The 17,663-nt window shown below is 49.1% G+C and overlaps 15 non-coding genes across 15 annotated transcripts; all 15 read right to left on the reverse strand.

Moving 5' to 3' along the window:
• Window positions 1–5,379: 5,379 nt before the first annotated feature.
• On the reverse strand, window positions 5,380–5,452 carry Trnar-ucg (transfer RNA arginine (anticodon UCG)). Its single transcript has one exon. It is a non-coding gene; the product is annotated as a tRNA-Arg (tRNA).
• Window positions 5,453–6,378: 926 nt separating this feature from the next.
• Window positions 6,379–6,455, reverse strand: Trnak-cuu (transfer RNA lysine (anticodon CUU)). Its single transcript has one exon. It is a non-coding gene; the product is annotated as a tRNA-Lys (tRNA).
• Window positions 6,456–6,902: 447 nt separating this feature from the next.
• Trnar-ucg (transfer RNA arginine (anticodon UCG)) lies at window positions 6,903–6,975 on the reverse strand. Its single transcript has one exon. It is a non-coding gene; the product is annotated as a tRNA-Arg (tRNA).
• Window positions 6,976–7,880: 905 nt separating this feature from the next.
• Window positions 7,881–7,953, reverse strand: Trnak-cuu (transfer RNA lysine (anticodon CUU)). The gene has a single exon. It is a non-coding gene; the product is annotated as a tRNA-Lys (tRNA).
• Window positions 7,954–8,405: 452 nt separating this feature from the next.
• On the reverse strand, window positions 8,406–8,478 carry Trnar-ucg (transfer RNA arginine (anticodon UCG)). The gene has a single exon. It is a non-coding gene; the product is annotated as a tRNA-Arg (tRNA).
• A 937-nt stretch (window positions 8,479–9,415) lies between these two features.
• Window positions 9,416–9,488, reverse strand: Trnak-cuu (transfer RNA lysine (anticodon CUU)). The gene has a single exon. It is a non-coding gene; the product is annotated as a tRNA-Lys (tRNA).
• A 452-nt stretch (window positions 9,489–9,940) lies between these two features.
• Trnar-ucg (transfer RNA arginine (anticodon UCG)) lies at window positions 9,941–10,013 on the reverse strand. Its single transcript has one exon. It is a non-coding gene; the product is annotated as a tRNA-Arg (tRNA).
• Window positions 10,014–10,941: 928 nt separating this feature from the next.
• Window positions 10,942–11,014, reverse strand: Trnak-cuu (transfer RNA lysine (anticodon CUU)). The gene has a single exon. It is a non-coding gene; the product is annotated as a tRNA-Lys (tRNA).
• A 452-nt stretch (window positions 11,015–11,466) lies between these two features.
• Trnar-ucg (transfer RNA arginine (anticodon UCG)) lies at window positions 11,467–11,539 on the reverse strand. The gene has a single exon. It is a non-coding gene; the product is annotated as a tRNA-Arg (tRNA).
• A 1,465-nt stretch (window positions 11,540–13,004) lies between these two features.
• Window positions 13,005–13,077, reverse strand: Trnar-ucg (transfer RNA arginine (anticodon UCG)). Its single transcript has one exon. It is a non-coding gene; the product is annotated as a tRNA-Arg (tRNA).
• Window positions 13,078–13,987: 910 nt separating this feature from the next.
• Trnak-cuu (transfer RNA lysine (anticodon CUU)) lies at window positions 13,988–14,060 on the reverse strand. Its single transcript has one exon. It is a non-coding gene; the product is annotated as a tRNA-Lys (tRNA).
• A 452-nt stretch (window positions 14,061–14,512) lies between these two features.
• Window positions 14,513–14,585, reverse strand: Trnar-ucg (transfer RNA arginine (anticodon UCG)). The gene has a single exon. It is a non-coding gene; the product is annotated as a tRNA-Arg (tRNA).
• Window positions 14,586–16,023: 1,438 nt separating this feature from the next.
• Trnar-ucg (transfer RNA arginine (anticodon UCG)) lies at window positions 16,024–16,096 on the reverse strand. The gene has a single exon. It is a non-coding gene; the product is annotated as a tRNA-Arg (tRNA).
• Window positions 16,097–17,007: 911 nt separating this feature from the next.
• On the reverse strand, window positions 17,008–17,080 carry Trnak-cuu (transfer RNA lysine (anticodon CUU)). The gene has a single exon. It is a non-coding gene; the product is annotated as a tRNA-Lys (tRNA).
• Window positions 17,081–17,533: 453 nt separating this feature from the next.
• On the reverse strand, window positions 17,534–17,606 carry Trnar-ucg (transfer RNA arginine (anticodon UCG)). The gene has a single exon. It is a non-coding gene; the product is annotated as a tRNA-Arg (tRNA).
• Between the last annotated feature and the right edge of the window lie 57 nt (window positions 17,607–17,663).

Consider the following 17,663-nt stretch of genomic DNA (forward strand, 5'->3'; position numbering starts at 1 on the left):
GACGACCGTCTGATATGGTAAGAAGGACAGGGAGATGGTCACCGCCAATAGGGTCGAGGACGTCCACCGCTATGCGGCCAAGGAGATTGGGGGAGGCTAGGACGACATCGGGTGTGGTATTGGATTCAGGGCGGGTGTGTTGGGGAAGAGGAAGGACATCTCCTTGGATGGTGGCGAGGAACCGATGCCACCGCCGTAACTGGGTGGCGGAGCGACTATGGATATTGAGATCTGCGGCAATCACGTAGGAGGAGAAGGTACGGTCGATGTGGGAAAGGAAGTCAAAAGGAATAGGGGCAGAGGGGCGGACATAGATGGTGGCGCAGGTAACGGTGAGGCCGGGGAAGAATAGACTAAGGATCAGGTGTTCCGTGGGGTTGGGAAGGAGGGGTTGGAGCCGAACAGGGATCTGGCGATGGTGGCCAATGGCAACTCCGCCACGCGCTATCAGGAGGGGGTTGTCCGAGCGGTGAAGGAGGTAGGGCGAGGTATGGACAGTATGGTGGGGCTGGAGGAATGTTTCGTTTAGGAGGAAGGCATCCACGCGGTGGGTGGTGAGGGTATGCATAAGGAGATTCTTGTTGACAGGAAGGGAACGGATGTTGTTAAACAGGATACGTTGCTGTCGCGCCATAGTGGGAATTTAGACGAGGGTGTCGAGACGGGAGAAGGTAAAATGGGCCTGGTTATGGGAGTAGGTGGCGTAAGTGTTGAGCTGGAAGACGGAACGGGCGGCAAGGGATACCTGCTGGAGGGTGTGGGGGCGCTGAAAGGGGTGGATGTTCTGAAGGACAACGGTTACAAAGCGGATGATGTCCTCAGCTGTGGGGGGGGGACGGAGGGAATTGCCGGGAGGGGTGGGGGCATCCAAGGGGCGGACAGGGACAGTGAGTTCAGGAGCGGAGGGACGGGGTCGGGCCTTGCACTTTTGGGAGTAGGTTGGGTGTTGGAGGTTACAGGTGTTACAGGAGGGGGGGGACTGAAGGTTGGGGCACTGCCGGAGGAAGTGCGCTTCTTTGCAGTGCGGGCAGACGGGGGCCTCGCGGCACTCAGATGTAGGATGTGCATTATAGCGCAAGCACCTCTGGCAGCGGATGGACTGTGGAGGGGAGCGGGAGGGGTCGACCTTATAACGGCGGTTGAAAAGGAGGGCACCCTCCTTGAGGAGGAGGTCTATGGAGGGAGCATGCTCGGAGAACACCCGCATGAGGCGGGTGGGGCCGGCTGGATTGTGAATCCGGCGGACAGCTCGAACCTCTAGATAGGGATGGGCCTTCAGCTCCGCCAACACCTCCTCCTCCGTGATCATCGGGCTAAGCCGAGTGATCACGGCAGTGAGGGTCGGTGGGCGACGGGGCGGCTGGGGTTGTCGGGATGAGGAGGGGGGGGAGCAGGGGCAAGGGAGGCATGGGGACCAAACCGTTTGAGGGGAATGCGGGAGAGGATGTCGGAGTGGAGGGTGGGGCTGGGGGATGTGATCAGGACGGAGTCCCGACGGGGGGTGAGAAGGGAGATCGGGGCTCCGGGGAAGTGCTGGCGGAGGAGAAGGGTAAGATTGCGGGCCTCCAGGAGAGAGGGATCAGGGTGAGAAAGGAGGTACCTGTAGGAGGGGGAGGTAGAGGAGGGAGTAGATAGGGAAGGTGAGGTGGTATCCATGGCATCCTGGGGGGTTGGAGGGGGGAGAGTCTGCGACTTCTTGGGAGCAGAAGAGGCTGGGGTGCCGCTGGGACGTTTCACAGCGGGAGAGGGACGGGAAGAGGTGTGGGGGATGGGGACGACCGGGAGATGGCGGGAGACGGCAGGTCCCACCGGCGGTGCAGGCACTGGTGGTGGTGCTGGTGCTGGCGCTGGGGCTGGAGCTGGCGCCACAGAAGATGCAGTGGCAGTGGTTGGCACTGGCGATGGCGAGGGCGATGGTGATGGTGATGGTGATGGTGATGACGATGATGATGGTGTGGCGTGGGTGGTGGCCCGACGGGCAACAACCCTGGTGGGGGTGGCATGAGTCACATGTGGGAGGGGAGGGAATGGGTCACGTGAGGCATGGGGGGTAGGAACAGGGGAGGGAGCAACAAAAGGAGCGGGGGTGGGAAGAGTGAGGAGGGGGGGAATATACGGGGGAGGCGGTGAAGGAGCACACCACGTGATGGTGGTGGCAGCAAGTGAGGGGGACGTGTACACGATTGCAGTGGTAGTGGCGGTAGTTGTGGGGGTTGTCATGGTGAGAGGATAAGTGGGAGAGGGGAAAAGAGGAAAAATAACAGGGGACAGTCAAAGGACAAGGACAAGAGACTGACGAAGAGGAAGGGTAAGACGTAAGCAGAGACGACAGAAAGAAAGACGGGCAGGGAGCGGCGGCGGCGGCGGCGGCGGCAGCGGCGGTCGGCAACAGCAGCAGCGGCACGAACCGGATACGGTGGCGGCAACCGGCGGCGACGTCGGCGGGAGACCGGCGGCGGCGGCGGCGGCAGCGGCGGCGGCGGCGGCGGGAACCGGCGGCGGCGGCGGCGGCGGTTGGCAACAGCAGCAGCGGCAGCAGCGGCAGGAACCGGATACGATGGCGGCAACCGGCGTCGGCGGGAGACCGGCGGCGGCGGCGGCGGCGGCGGTGGGAACCAGCGGCGGCGGCAGCGGCGGCTGGGACCAACGGCGGCAAAGGCTCGGGACAATGGCAGCTGCAGCGATCACTGAAACTCCTAGCACTTCGAAATTAACGACAATAATATCGAAGGGCGCAACCCTCTCGAGTTACACCGAAGAACGGTGGCCGCACCGCTTTGGCAAATGCTTTATCTGCGCCATTCGCCTTAATCACATCTGAGAGTAATTCTTAATAATACTCCTGTCGCTAATTGTTCCTCATCACAGATACTGTTTGCTATACGGCCACGATGCGCAACTGATTTCCAAAATTCGTCTTCCTCCTGTGAGGATGGAACTCACGACCCCTGGTTTACTAGACCAATGCTCTACCACTGACCTAAACAGGCGCCGCCTAGCGGCACTTTTGCGTACTTCGACCGTACGGTTGTCTGAATCATCAGACTTCAGCTGACAACACTTCATATTTTCGACTAATATTTGCAGCAATGGCGACCCATTACTGCTTGGCTACACATCTGACACGTAGCCGTGTTCTCTCCAACCAAAACCACTTGCACTTCAGAACATGACTTTCACACATGTCTACAAAATCACCTTCACTTCAAATACAGTTTTCTTGCGACTGATGGAGACGTAGGCAAATTTATAGTTGCTATTTCCATTACATCACGTTAATCAGAAAATCGGTAATTTACATCTGCAGCGGAAAAAAATTCCGTTCCGGCCAGCGTAGGGCTCGAACCCACGACACTGTGAATAAGAGTCTCATGCTCTACCGACTGAGCTACCCGTGCTGCCTCGGTGGATACCTGATTGGCAGCAGATCACACAGTAATCGTTTGGGTTGGGTGGTCCCATACAGAATCTCTCCATGCTTCCTAATGTTTTCCTAACGTCACACTCATCACGTACTTCACTTTTATTTCATAAACATTTCTGAGAGGTAAAGGAATTGCATGACAATCTGCAGAGCTAGCGGCGTCAAAATTAACACACATACTTGATGTGACTCAAAAACCGAACGAGTTACTTTCCGACGTTGTTTTAGATGTGCAAGTGCCAGTCACACCTCGCGGTGAGGCCACTCTGCCGTTCATTTCGCTAGTTAACACCTGTCTTGTTGTGTGTGTTTCAAGCTCAAGACCATCTCCAAGCACAAAATGCTCAACGGCAACATTCAGACGGTTTCGTACTGCTCAATTGCTACATTAAAAAGATATGTTTCTTTTTCAGAAATGGAAAAACACGACCGTGACAGGATTCGAACCTGCAATCTTCGGATCCGAAGTCCGACGCCTTATCCATCAGACCACACGTTCACTTACGAGCAAGTATAACTTATATACGACTCATTTCGAAACGCTCACACCCCCTGAGGAATTGTGTTTTCGTTCCACACAGCCGCTGCCCCTTACTCTTCCCCACCTATTCGTTACATTCAACCTCTTACGAGACCGACCAAACATAGACAGGAAAACAAGACCACACACTTGGCGCATTCGGAATCGATGGCAGGGTGTTCCTCGCCGCATTTGCTACGATGGCCATTTGCTACTTCTGCAGAAGCGGCGGCGGCGGCGACGACGACGACGACGACGACGACGACGACGACGACGACGACCGCGAGAGGCTCTGAGATTTGTGAGAAATACATCTATAAAATGTAATTCAGACTGCCTCGTCCAACCTTATGCCGCACCGCTTTGCCAATTCTTTATCTGCGCCATTCGCCTTAATCACATCTGAGAGTAATTCTTAATAATACTCCTGTCGCTAATTGTTCCTCATCACAGATACTGTTTGCTATACGGCCACGATGCGCAACTGATTTCCAAAATTCGTCTTCCTCCTGTGAGGATGGAACTCACGACCCCTGGTTTACTAGACCAATGCTCTACCACTGACCTAAACAGGCGCCGCCTAGCGGCACTTTTGCGTACTTCGTCCGTACGGTTGTCTGAATCATCAGACTTCAGCTGACAACACTTCATATTTTCGACTAATATTTGCAGCAATGGCGACCCATTACTGCTTGGCTACACATCTGACACGTAGCCGTGTTCTCTCCAACCAAAACCACTTGCACTTCAGAACATGACTTTCACACATGTCTACAAAATCACCTTCACTTCAAATACAGTTTTCTTGCGACTGATGGAGACGTAGGCAAATTTATAGTTGCTATTTCCATTACATCACGTTAATCAGAAAATCGGTAATTTACATCTGCAGCGGAAAAAAATTCCATTCCGGCCAGCGTAGGGCTCGAACCCACGACCCTGTGAATAAGAGCCTCATGCTCTACCGACTGAGCTAGCCGTGCTGCCTCGGTGGATACCTGATTGGCAGCAGATCACACAGTAATCGTTTGGGTTGGGTGGTCCCATACAGAATCTCTCCATGCTTCCTAATGTTTTCCTAACGTCACACTCGTCACGTACTTCACTTTTATATCATAATCATTTCTGAGAGGTAAAGGAATTGCATGACAATCTGCAGAGCTAGCGGCGTCAAAATTAACACACATACTTGAAGTGACTCAAAAGCCGAACGAGTTACTTTCCGACGTTGTTTTAGATGTGCAAGTGCCAATCAAAACTCGCGGTGAGGGCACACTGCCGACCATTTCGCTAGTTAACACCGGTCTTGTTGTGTGTGTTTCAGGTTCAAGACCATCTCCAAGTACAAAATGGTCAACAGCAACATTCAGACGGTTTCGTACTGCTCAATTGCTACATTAAAACGGTATGTTTCTTTTTCAGAAATGGAAAAACACGACCGTGACAGGATTCGAACCTGCAATCTTCGGATCCGAAGTCCGACGCCTTATCCATTAGGCCACACGGTCACTGACGACCAAGTGTAACTTATATACGACCCATTTCGAAACACTCACACCCCCTGAGGAACTGTGATTTCGTTCCACACAGCCCCTGCCCCTTACTCTTTTCCACCCATTCGTTACATTCAACCTCTTACGAGACCGACCAAACATACACAGGAAAAGAAGACCACACACTTTGCGCATTCGGAATCGATGGCAGGGTGTTCCTCGCCGCATTTGCTACGATGGCCATTTGCTACTTCTGCAGAAGCGGCGGCGGCGGCGGCGGCGGCGGCGGCGGCGGCGACGACGACGACGACCGCGAGAGGCTCTGAGATTTGTGAGAAATACATCTATAAAATGTAATTCAGACTGCCTCGTCCAACCTTATGCCGCACCGCTTTGGCAAATGCTTTATCTGCGCCATTCGCCTTAATCACATCTGAGAGTAATTCTTAATAATACTCCTGTCGCTAATTGTTCCTCATCACAGATACTGTTTGCTATACGGCCACGATGCGCAACTGATTTCCAAAATTCGTCTTCCTCCTGTGAGGATGGAACTCACGACCCGTGGTTTACTAGACCAATGCTCTACCACTGACCTAAACAGGCGCCGCCTAGCGGCACTTTTGCGTACTTCGTCCGTACGGTTGTCTGAATCATCAGATTTCAGCTGACAACACTTCATATTTTCGACTAATATTTGCAGCAATGGCGACCCATTACTGCTTGGCTACACATCTGACACGTAGCCGTGTTCTCTCCAACCAAAACCACTTGCACTTCAGAACATGACTTTCACACATGTCTACAAAATCACCTTCACTTCAAATACAGTTTTCTTGCGACTGATGGAGACGTAGGCAAATTTATAGTTGCTATTTCCATTACATCACGTTAATCAGAAAATCGGTAATTTACATCTGCAGCGGAAAAAAATTCCGTTCCGGCCAGCGTAGGGCTCGAACCCACGATCCTGTGAATAAGAGTCTCATGCTCTACCGACTGAGCCAGCCGTGCTGCCTCGTTGGATACCTGCTGGGCAGCAGATCACGCAGTAATCGTTTGGGTTGGGTGGTCCCATACAGAATCTCTCCATGCTGCCTAATGTTTTCCTAACGTCACACTCGTCACGTACTTCACTTTTATATCATATTCACTTCTGAGAGGTAAAGGAATTGCATGACAATCTGCAGAGCTAGCGGCGTCAAAATTAACACACATACTTGATGTGACTCAAAAGCCGAACGAGTTACTTTCCGACGTTGTTTTAGATGTGCAAGTGCCAATCAAAACTCGCGGCGAGGGCACTCTGCCGACCATTTCGCTAGTTAACACCGGTCTTGTTGTGTGTGTTTCAGGTTCAAGACCATCTCCAAGTACAAAATGTCAACAGCAACATTCAGACGGTTTCGTACTGCTCAATTGCTACATTAAAACGGTATGTTTCTTTTTCAGAAATGGAAAAACACGACCGTGACAGGATTCGAATCTGCAATCTTCGGATCCGAAGTCCGACGCCTTATCCATTAGGCCACACGGTCACTGACGACCAAGTATAACTTATATACGACCCATTTCGAAACGCTCACACCCCCTGAGGAACTGTGTTTTCGTTCCACACAGCCCCTGCCCCTTACTCTTTTCCACCCATTCGTTACATTCAACCTCTTACGAGACCAACCAAACATACACAGGAAAAGAAGACCACACACTTTGCGCATTCGGAATCGATGGCAGGGTGTCCCTCGCCGCATTTGCTACGCTGGCCATTTGCTACTTCTGCAGAAGCGTCGACGACGACGACGACGACGACGACCGCGAGAGGCTCTGAGATTTGTGAGAAATACATCTATAAAATGTAATTCAGACTGCCTCGTCTCACCTTATGCTAAACCGCTTTGGCAAATGCTTTATCTGCGCCATTCGCCTTAATCACATCTGAGAGTAATTCTTAATAATACGCCTGTCGCTAATTGTTCCTCATCACAGATACTGCTTTCTATACGGCCACGATGCGCAACTGATTTCCAAGATTCGTCTTCCTCCTGTGAGGATGGAACTCACGACCCCTGGTTTACTAGACCAATGCTCTACCACTGAGCTAAACATGCGCCGCCTAGCGGCACTTTTGCGTACTTCGTCCGTACGGTCGTCTGCATCATTAGACTTCAGCTGACAACACTTCATATTTTCGACTAATATTAGCAGCTATGGCTACCCATTACTGCTTGGCTACACATCTGACACGTAGCCGATATTCTCTCCAAACAAAACCACCTGCACTTCAGAACATGACTTTCACACATGTCTACAAAATCACCTTCACTTCAAATACAGTTTTCTTGCGACTGATGGAGACGTAGGCAAATTTATAGTTGCTATTTCCATTACATCACGTTAATCAGAAAATCGGTAATTTACATCTGCAGCGGTAAAAATTCCGTTCCGCCCAGCGTAGGGCTCGAACCCACGATCCTGTGAATAAGAGTCTCATGCTCTACCGACTGAGCTAGCCGTGCTGCCTCGTTGGATACCTGCTGGCCAGCAGATCACACAGTAATCGTTTGGGTTGGGTGGTCCCATACAGAATCTCTCCATGCTGCCTAATGTTTTCCTAACGTCACACTCGTCACGTACTTCACTTTTATATCATATTCACTTCTGAGAGGTAAAGGAATTGCATGAAAATCTGCACAGCTAGCGGCGTCAAAATTAAAACACATACTTGATGTGACTCAAAAGCCGAACGAGTTACTTTCCGACGTTGTTTTAGATGTGCAAGTGCCAGTCACACCTCCCGGTGAGGCCACTCTGCCGTTCATTTCGCTAGTTAACACCTGTCTTGTTGTGTGTGTTTCAAGCTCAAGTCCATCTCCAAGCACAAAATGCTCAACAGCAACATTCAGACGGTTTCGTACTGCTCAATTGCTACATTAAAACGATTTGTTTCTTTTTCAGAAGTGGAAAAACACGACCGTGACAGGATTCGAACCTGCAATCTTCGGATCCGAAGTCCGACGCCTTATCCATTAGGCCACACGGTCACTGACGACCAAGTATAACTTATATACGACCCATTTCGAAACGCTCACACCCCCTGAGGAATTGTGTTTTCGTTCCACACAGCCCCTGCCCCTTACTCTTCCCCACCCATTCGTTACATTCAACCTCTTACGAGACCGACCAAACATAGACAGGAAAACAAGACCACACACTTGGCGCATTCGGAATCGATGGCAGGGTGTTCCTCGCCGCATTTGCTACGATGGCCATTTGCTACTTCTGCAGCGGCGGCGGCGGCGACGACGGCGGCGACGACGACGACGACGACGACGACGACGACGACGACCGTGAGACGCTCTGAGATTTGTGAGAAATACATCTATAAAATGTAATTCAGACTGCCTCGTCTCACCTTATGCTAAACCGCGTTGGCAAATGCTTTATCTGCGCCATTCGCCTTAATCACATCTGAGAGTAATTCTTAATAATACGCCTGTCGCTAATTGTTCCTCATCACAGATACTGCTTTCTATACGGCCACGATGCGCAACTGATTTCCAAGATTCGTCTTCCTCCTGTGAGGATGGAACTCACGACCCCTGGTTTACTAGACCAATGCTCTACCACTGAGCTAAACATGCGCCGCCTAGCGGCACTTTTGCGTACTTCGTCCGTACGGTCGTCTGCATCATCAGACTTCAGCTGACAACACTTTATATTTTCGACTAATATTAGCAGCTATGGCTACCCATTACTGCTTGGCTACACATCTGACACGTAGCTGATATTCTCTCCAAACAAAACCACCTGCACTTCAGAACATGACTTTCACACATGTCTACAAAATCACCTTCACCTTCAAATACAGTTTTCTTGCGACTGATGGAGTCGTAGGCAAATTTTAAAGTTGCTATTTCCATTACATCACGTTAATCAGAAAATCGGTTATTTACATCTGCAGCGGAAAAAATTCCGTTCCGCCCAGCGTAGGGCTTGAACCCACGATCCTGTGAATAAGAGTCTCATGCTCTACCGACTGAGCTAGCCGTGCTGCCTCGTTGGATACCTGCTGGCCAGCAGATCACACAGTAATCGTTTGGGTTGGGTGGTCCCATACAGAATCTCTCCATGCTGCCTAATGTTTTCCTAACGTCACACTCGTCACGTACTTCACTTTTATATCATATTCACTTCTGAGAGGTAAAGGAATTGCATGAAAATCTGCACAGCTAGCGGCTTCAAAATTAAAACACATACTTGATGTGACTCAAAAGCCGAACGAGTTACTTTCCGACGTTGTTTTAGATGTGCAAGTGCCAGTCACACCTAGCGGTGAGACCACTCTGCCGTTCATTTCGCTAGTTAACACCTGTCTTGTTGTGTGTGTTTCAAGCTCAAGTCCATCTCCAAGCACAAAATGCTCAACAGCAACATTCAGACGGTTTCGTACTGCTCAATTGCTACATTAAAACGATATGTTTCTTTTTCAGAACTGGAAAAACACGACCGTGACAGGATTCGAACCTGCAATCTTCGGATCCGAAGTCCGACGCCTTATCCATTAGGCCACACGGTCACTGACGACCAAGTATAACTTATATCCGACTCATTTCGAAACGCTCACACCCCCCTGAGGAATTGTGTTTTCGTTCCACACAGCCGCTGCCCCTTACTCTTCCCCACCCATTCGTTACATTCAACCTCTTACGAGACCGACCAAACATAGACAGGAAAACAAGACCACACACTTGGCGCATTCGGAATCGATGGCAGGGTGTTCCTCGCCGCATTTGCTACGATGGCCATTTGCTACTTCTGCAGAAGCGGCGGCGGCGGCGACGACGACGACGATGACGACGACGACGACGACGACCGCGAGAGGCTCTGAGATTTGTGAGAAATACATCTATAAAATGTAATTCAGACTGCCTCGTCCAACCTTATGCCGCACCGCTTTGGCAAATGCTTTATCTGCGCCATTCGCCTTAATCACATCTGAGAGTAATTCTTAATAATACGCCTGTTGCTAATTGTTCCTCATCACAGATACTGTTTGCTATACGGCCACGATGCGCAACTGATTTCCAAAATTCGTCTTCCTCCTGTGAGGATGGAACTCACGACCCCTGGTTTACTAGACCAATGCTCTACCACTGACCTAAACAGGCGCCGCCTAGCGGCACTTTTGCGTACTTCGTCCGTACGGTTGTCTGAATCATCAGACTTCAGCTGACAACACTTCATATTTTCGACTAATATTTGCAGCTATTGCGACCCATTACTGCTTGGCTACACATCTGACACGTAGCCGTGTTCTCTCCAACCAAAACCACTTGCACTTCAGAACATGACTTTCACACATGTCTACAAAATCACCTTCACTTCAAATACAGTTTTCTTGCGACTGATGGAGACGTAGGCCAATTTTAAAGTTGCTATTTCCATTACACCACGTTAATCAGAAAATCGGTAATTTACATCTGCAGCGGAAAAAAATTCCGTTCCGCCCAGCGTAGGGCTCGAACCCACGACCCTGTGAATAAGAGTCTCATGCTCTACCGACTGAGCTAGCCGTGCTGTCTCGGTGGATACCTGATTGGCAGCAGATCACACAGTAATCGTTTGGGTTGGGTGGTCCCATACAGAATCTCTCCATGCTTCCTAATGTTTTCCTAACGTCACACTCGTCACGTACTTCACTTTTATTTCATAATCATTTCTGAGAGGTAAAGGAATTGCATGACAATCTGCAGAGCTAGCGGCGTCAAAATTAACACACATACTTGATGTGACTCAAAAGCCGAACGAGTTACTTTCCGACGTTGTTTTAGATGTGCAAGTGCCAGTCAAAACTCGCGGTGAGGGCACTCTGCCGACCATTTCGCTAGTTAACACCGGTCTTGTTGTGTGTGTTTCAGGTTCAAGACCATCTCCAAGTACAAAATGGTCAACAGCAACATTCAGACGGTTTCGTACTGCTCAATTGCTACATTAAAACGGTATGTTTCTTTTTCAGAAATGGAAAAACACGACCGTGACAAGATTCGAACCTGCAATCTTCGGATCCGAAGTCCGACGCCTTATCCATTAGGCCACACGGTCACTGACGACCAAGTGTAACTTATATACGACCCATTTCGAAACGCTCACACCCCCTGAGGAACTGTGTTTTCGTTCCACACAGCCCGTGCCCCTTACTCTTTTCCACCCATTCGTTACATTCAACCTCTTACGAGACCGACCAAACATACACAGGAAAAGAAGACCACACACTTTGCGCATTCGGAATCGATTTCAGGGTGTCCCTCCTCGCATTTGCTACGATGGCCATTTGCTACTTCTGCAGAAGCGGCGGCGGCGGCGGCGGCGGCGGCGGCGACGACGACGACGACGACGACGAAGACGACGACCGCGAGAGGCTCTGAGATTTGTGAGAAAAACATCTAAAAAATGTAATTCAGACTGCCTCGTCTCACCTTATGCTATACCGCTTTGGCAAATGCTTTATCTGCGGCATTCGCCTTAATCACATCTGAGAGTAATTCTTAATAATACACCTGTCGCTAATTGTTCCTCATCACAGATACTGTTTGCTATACGGCCACGATGCGCAACTGATTTCCAAAATTCGTCTTCCTCCTGTGAGGATGGAACTCACGACCCCTGGTTTACTAGACCAATGCTCTACCACTGAGCTAAACATGCGCCGCCTAGCGGCACTTTTGCGTACTTCGTCCGTACGGTCGTCTGCATCATCAGACTTCAGCTGACAACACTTCATATTTTCGACTAATATTAGCAGCTATGGCTACCCATTACTGCTTGGCTACACATCTGACACGTAGCCGATATTCTCTCCAAACAAAACCACCTGCACTTCAGAACATGACTTTCACACATGTCTACAAAATCACCTTCACCTTCAAATACAGTTTTCTTGCGACTGATGGAGACGTAGGCAAATTTTAAAGTTGCTATTTCCATTACATCACGTTAATCAGAAAATCGGTTATTTACATCTGCAGCGGAAAAAATTCCGTTCCGCCCAGCGTAGGGCTTGAACCCACGACCCTGTGAATAAGAGTCTCATGCTCTACCGACAGAGCTAGCCGTGCTGCCTCGTTGGATACCTGCTGGCCAGCAGATCACACAGTACTCGTTTGGGTTGGGTGGTCCCATACAGAATCTCTCCATGCTGCCTAATGTTTTCCTAACGTCACACTCGTCACGTACTTCACTTTTATATCATATTCACTTCTGAGAGGTAAAGGAATTGCATGAAAATCTGCACAGCTAGCGGCGTCAAAATTAAAACACATACTTGATGTGACTCAAAAGCCGAACGAGTTACTTTCCAACGTTGTTTTAGATGTGCAAGTGCCAGTCACACCTCGCGGTGAGGCCACTCTGCCGTTCATTTCGCTAGTTAACACCTGTCTTGTTGTGTGTGTTTCAAGCTCAAGTCCATCTCCAAGCACAAAATGCTCAACAGCAACATTCAGACGGTTTCGTACTGCTCAATTGCTACATTAAAACGGTATGTTTCTTTTTCAGAAATGGAAAAACACGACCGTGACAGGATTCGAACCTGCAATCTTCGGATCCGAAGTCCGACGCCTTATCCATTAGGCCACACGGTCACTGACGACCAAGTATAACTTATATACGACTCATTTCGAAACGCTCACACCCCCTGTGGAATTGTGTTTTCGTTCCACACAGCCGCTGCCCCTTACTCTTCCCCACCCATTCGTTACATTCAACCTCTTACGAGACCGACCAAACATAGACAGGAAAACAAGACCACACACTTGGCGCATTCGGAATCGATGGCAGGGTGTTCCTCGCCGCATTTGCTGCGATGGCCATTTGCTACTTCTGCAGAAGCGGCGGCGACGACGAGGACGACGACGACGACGACCGCGAGAGGCTCTGAGATTTGTGAGAAATACATCTATAAAATGTAATTCAGACTGCCTCGTCCAACCTTATGCCGTACCGCTTTGGCAAATGCTTTATCTGCGCCATTCGCCTTAATCACATCTGAGAGTAATTCTTAATAATACTCCTGTCGCTAATTGTTCCTCATCACAGATACTGTTTGCTATACGGCCACGATGCGCAACTGATTTCCAAAATTCGTCTTCCTCCTGTGAGGATGGAACTCACGACCCCTGGTTTACTACACCAATGCTCTACCACTGACCTAAACAGGCGCCGCCTAGCTGCACTTTTGCGTACTTCGTCCGTACGGTTGTCTGAATCATCAGACTTCAGCTGACAACACTTCATATTTTCGACTAATATTTGCAGCAATGGCGACCCATTACTGCTTGGCTACACATCTGACACGTAGCCGTGTTCTCTCCAACCAAAACCACTTGCACTTCAGAACATGACTTTCACACATGTCTACAAAATCACCTTCACTTCAAATACAGTTTTCTTGCGACTGATGGAGACGTAGGCAAATTTATAGTTGCTATTTCCATTACATCACGTTAATCAGAAAATCGGTAATTTACATCTGCAGCGGAAAAAAATCCGTTCCGCCCAGCGTAGGGCTCGAACCCACGACCCTGTGAATAAGAGTCTCATGCTTTACCGACTGAGCTAGCCGTGCTGCCTCGGTGGATACCTGATTGGCAGCAGATCACACAGTAATCGTTTGGGTTGGGTGGTCCCATACAGAATCTCTCCATGCTTCCTAATGTTTTCCTAACGTCACACTCGTCACGTACTTCACTTTTATTTCATAATCATTTCTGAGAGGTAAAGGAATTGCATGACAATCTGCAGAGCTAGCGGCGTCAAAATTAACACACATACTTGATGTGACTCAAAAGCCGAACGAGTTACTTTCCGACGTTGTTTTAGATGTGCAAGTGCCAGTCAAAACTCGCGGTGAGGGCACTCTGCCGACCATTTCGCTAGTTAACACCGGTCTTGTTGTGTGTGTTTCAGGTTCAAGACCATCTCCAAGTACAAAATGGTCAACAGCAACATTCAGACGGTTTCGTACTGCTCAGATGCTACATTAAAACGGTATGTTTCTTTTTCAGAAATGGAAAAACACGACCGTGACAGGATTCGAACCTGCAATCTTCGGATCCGAAGTCCGACGCCTTATCCATTAGGCCACACGGTCACTGACGACCAAGTGTAACTTATATACGACCCATTTCGAAACGCTCACACCCCCTGAGGAACTGTGTTTTCGTTCCACACAGCCCCTGCCCCTTACTCTTTTCCACCCATTCGTTACATTCAACCTCTTACGAGACCGACCAAACATACACAGGAAAAGAAGACCACACACTTGGCGCATTCGGAATCGATGGCAGGGTGTCCCTCGCCGCATTTGCTACGATGGCCATTTGCTACTTCTGCAGAAGCGGCGGCGGCGGCGACGACGACGACGACGACGACGACCGCGAGAGGCTCTGAGATTTGTGAGAAATACATCTATAAAATGTAATTCAGACTGCCTCGTCCCACCTTATGCCGTACCGCTTTGGCAAATGCTTTATCTGCGCCATTCGCCTTAATCACATCTGAGAGTAATTCTTAATAATACTCCTGTCGCTAATTGTTCCTCATCACAGATACTGTTTGCTATACGGCCACGATGCGCAACTGATTTCCAAAATTCGTCTTCCTCCTGTTAGGATGGAACTCACGACCCCTGGTTTACTAGACCAATGCTCTACCACTGAGCTAAACAGGCGCCGCCTAGCGGCACTTTTGCGTACTTCTACCGTACGGTCGTCTGAATCATCAGACTTCAGCTGACAACACTTCATATTTTCGACTAATATTTGCAGCAATGGTGACCCATTACTGCTTGGCTACACATCTGACACGTAGCCGTGTTCTCTCCAACCAAAACCACTTGCGCTTCAGAATATGACTTTCACACATGTCTACAAAATCACCTTCACTTCAAATACAGTTTTCTTGCGACTGATGGAGACGTAGGCAAATTTATAGTTGCTACTTCCATTACATCACGTTAATCAGAAAATCGGTAATTTACATCTGCAGCGGAAAAAAATTCCATTCTGGCCAGCGTAGGGCTCGAACCCACGACCCTGTGAATTAGAGTCTCATGCTCTACCGACTGAGCTAGCCGTGCTGCCTCGGTGGATACCTGCTGGGAGCAGATCACACAGTACTCGTTTGGGTTGGGTGGTCCCATACAGAATCTCTCCATGCTTCCTAATGTTTTCCTAACGTCACACTCGTCACGTACTTCACTTTTATTTCATAATCATTTCTCAGAGGTAAAGGAATTGCATGACAATCTGCAGAGCTAGCGGCGTCAAAATTAACACACATACTTGATGTGACTCAAAAGCCGAACGAGTTACTTTCCGACGTTGTTTTAGATGTGCAAGTGCCAGTCAAAACTCGCGGTGAGGGCACTCTGCCGACCATTTCGCTAGTTAACACCGGTCTTGTTGTGTGTGTTTCAGGTTCAAGACCATCTCCAAGTACAAAATGGTCAACAGCAACATTCAGACGGTTTCGTACTGCTCAATTGCTACATTAAAACGGTATGTTTCTTTTTCAGAAATGGAAAAAAACGACCGTGACAGGATTCGAACCTGCAATCTTCGGATCCGAAGTCCGACGCGTTATCCATTAGGCTACACGGTCACTGACGAGCAAGTGTAACTTATATACGACCCATTTCGAAACGCTCACACCCCCTGAGGAACTGTGTTTTCGTTCCACACAGCCCCTGCCCCTTACTCTTTTCCACCCATTCGTTACATTCAACCTCTTACGGGACCGACCAAACGTACACAGGAAAAGAAGACCACACACTTTGCGCATTCGGAATCGATTTCAGGGTGTCCCTCGCCGCATTTGCTACGATGGCCATTTGCTACTTCTGCAGAAGCGGCGGCGGCGACGACGACGACGACGACGACGACCGCGAGAGGCTCTGAGATTTGTGAGAAAAACATCTATAAAATGTAATTCAGACTGCCTCGTCTCACCTTATGCTATACCGCTTTGGCAAATGCTTTATCTGCGCCATTCGCCTTAATCACATCTGAGAGTAATTCTTAATAATACGCCTGTCGCTAATTGTTCCTCATCACAGATACTGCTTTCTATACGGCCACGATCCGCAACTGTTTTCCAAGATTCGTCTTCCTCCTGTGAGGATGGAACTCACGACCCCTGGTTTACTAGACCAATGCTCTACCACTGAGCTAAACATGCGCCGCCTAGCGGCACTTTTGCGTACTTCGTCCGTACGGTTGTCTGAATCATCAGACTTCAGCTGACAACACTTCATATTTTCGACTAATATTTGCAGCAATGGCGACCCATTACTGCTTGGCTACACATCTGACACGTAGCCGTGTTCTCTCCAACCAAAACCACTTGCACTTCAGAACATGACTTTCACACATGTCTGCAAAATCACCTTCACTTCAAATACAGTTTTCTTGCGACTGATGGAGACGTAGGCAAATTTTAAAGTTGCTATTTCCATTACATCACGTTAATCAGAAAATCGGTTATTTACATCTGCAGCGGAAAAAAATCCGTTCCGCCCAGCGTAGGGCTTGAACCCACGATCCTGTGAATAAGAGTCTCATGCTCTACCGACTGAGCTAGCCGTGCTGCCTCGTTGGATACCTGCTGGCCAGCAGATCACACAGTAATCGTTTGGGTTGGGTGGTCCCATACAGAATCTCTCCATGCTGCCTAATGTTTTCCTAACGTCACACTCGTCACGTACTTCACTTTTATATCATATTCACTTCTGAGAGGTAAAGGAATTGCATGAAAATCTGCACAGCTAGCGGCGTCAAAATTAAAACACATACTTGATGTGACTCAAAAGCCGAACGAGTTACTTTCCGACGTTGTTTTAGATGTGCAAGTGCCAGTCACACCTCGCGGTGAGGCCACTCTGCCGTTCATTTCGCTAGTTAACACCTGTCTTGTTGTGTGTGTTTCAAGCTCAAGTCCATCTCCAAGCACAAAATGCTCAACAGCAACATTCAGACGGTTTCGTACTGCTCAATTGCTACATTAAAACGATATGTTTCTTTTTCAGAACTGGAAAAAACACGACCGTGACAGGATTCGAACCTGCAATCTTCGGATCCGAAGTCCGACGCCTTATCCATTAGGCCACACGGTCACTGACGACCTAGAATAACTTATATACGACCCATTTCGAAACGCTAACACCCCCTGA

This window comes from Schistocerca gregaria, unplaced genomic scaffold (genome assembly GCF_023897955.1).
Source record: "Schistocerca gregaria isolate iqSchGreg1 unplaced genomic scaffold, iqSchGreg1.2 ptg000180l, whole genome shotgun sequence".
NCBI classification, from domain to species: Eukaryota; Metazoa; Arthropoda; class Insecta; order Orthoptera; family Acrididae; genus Schistocerca; species Schistocerca gregaria.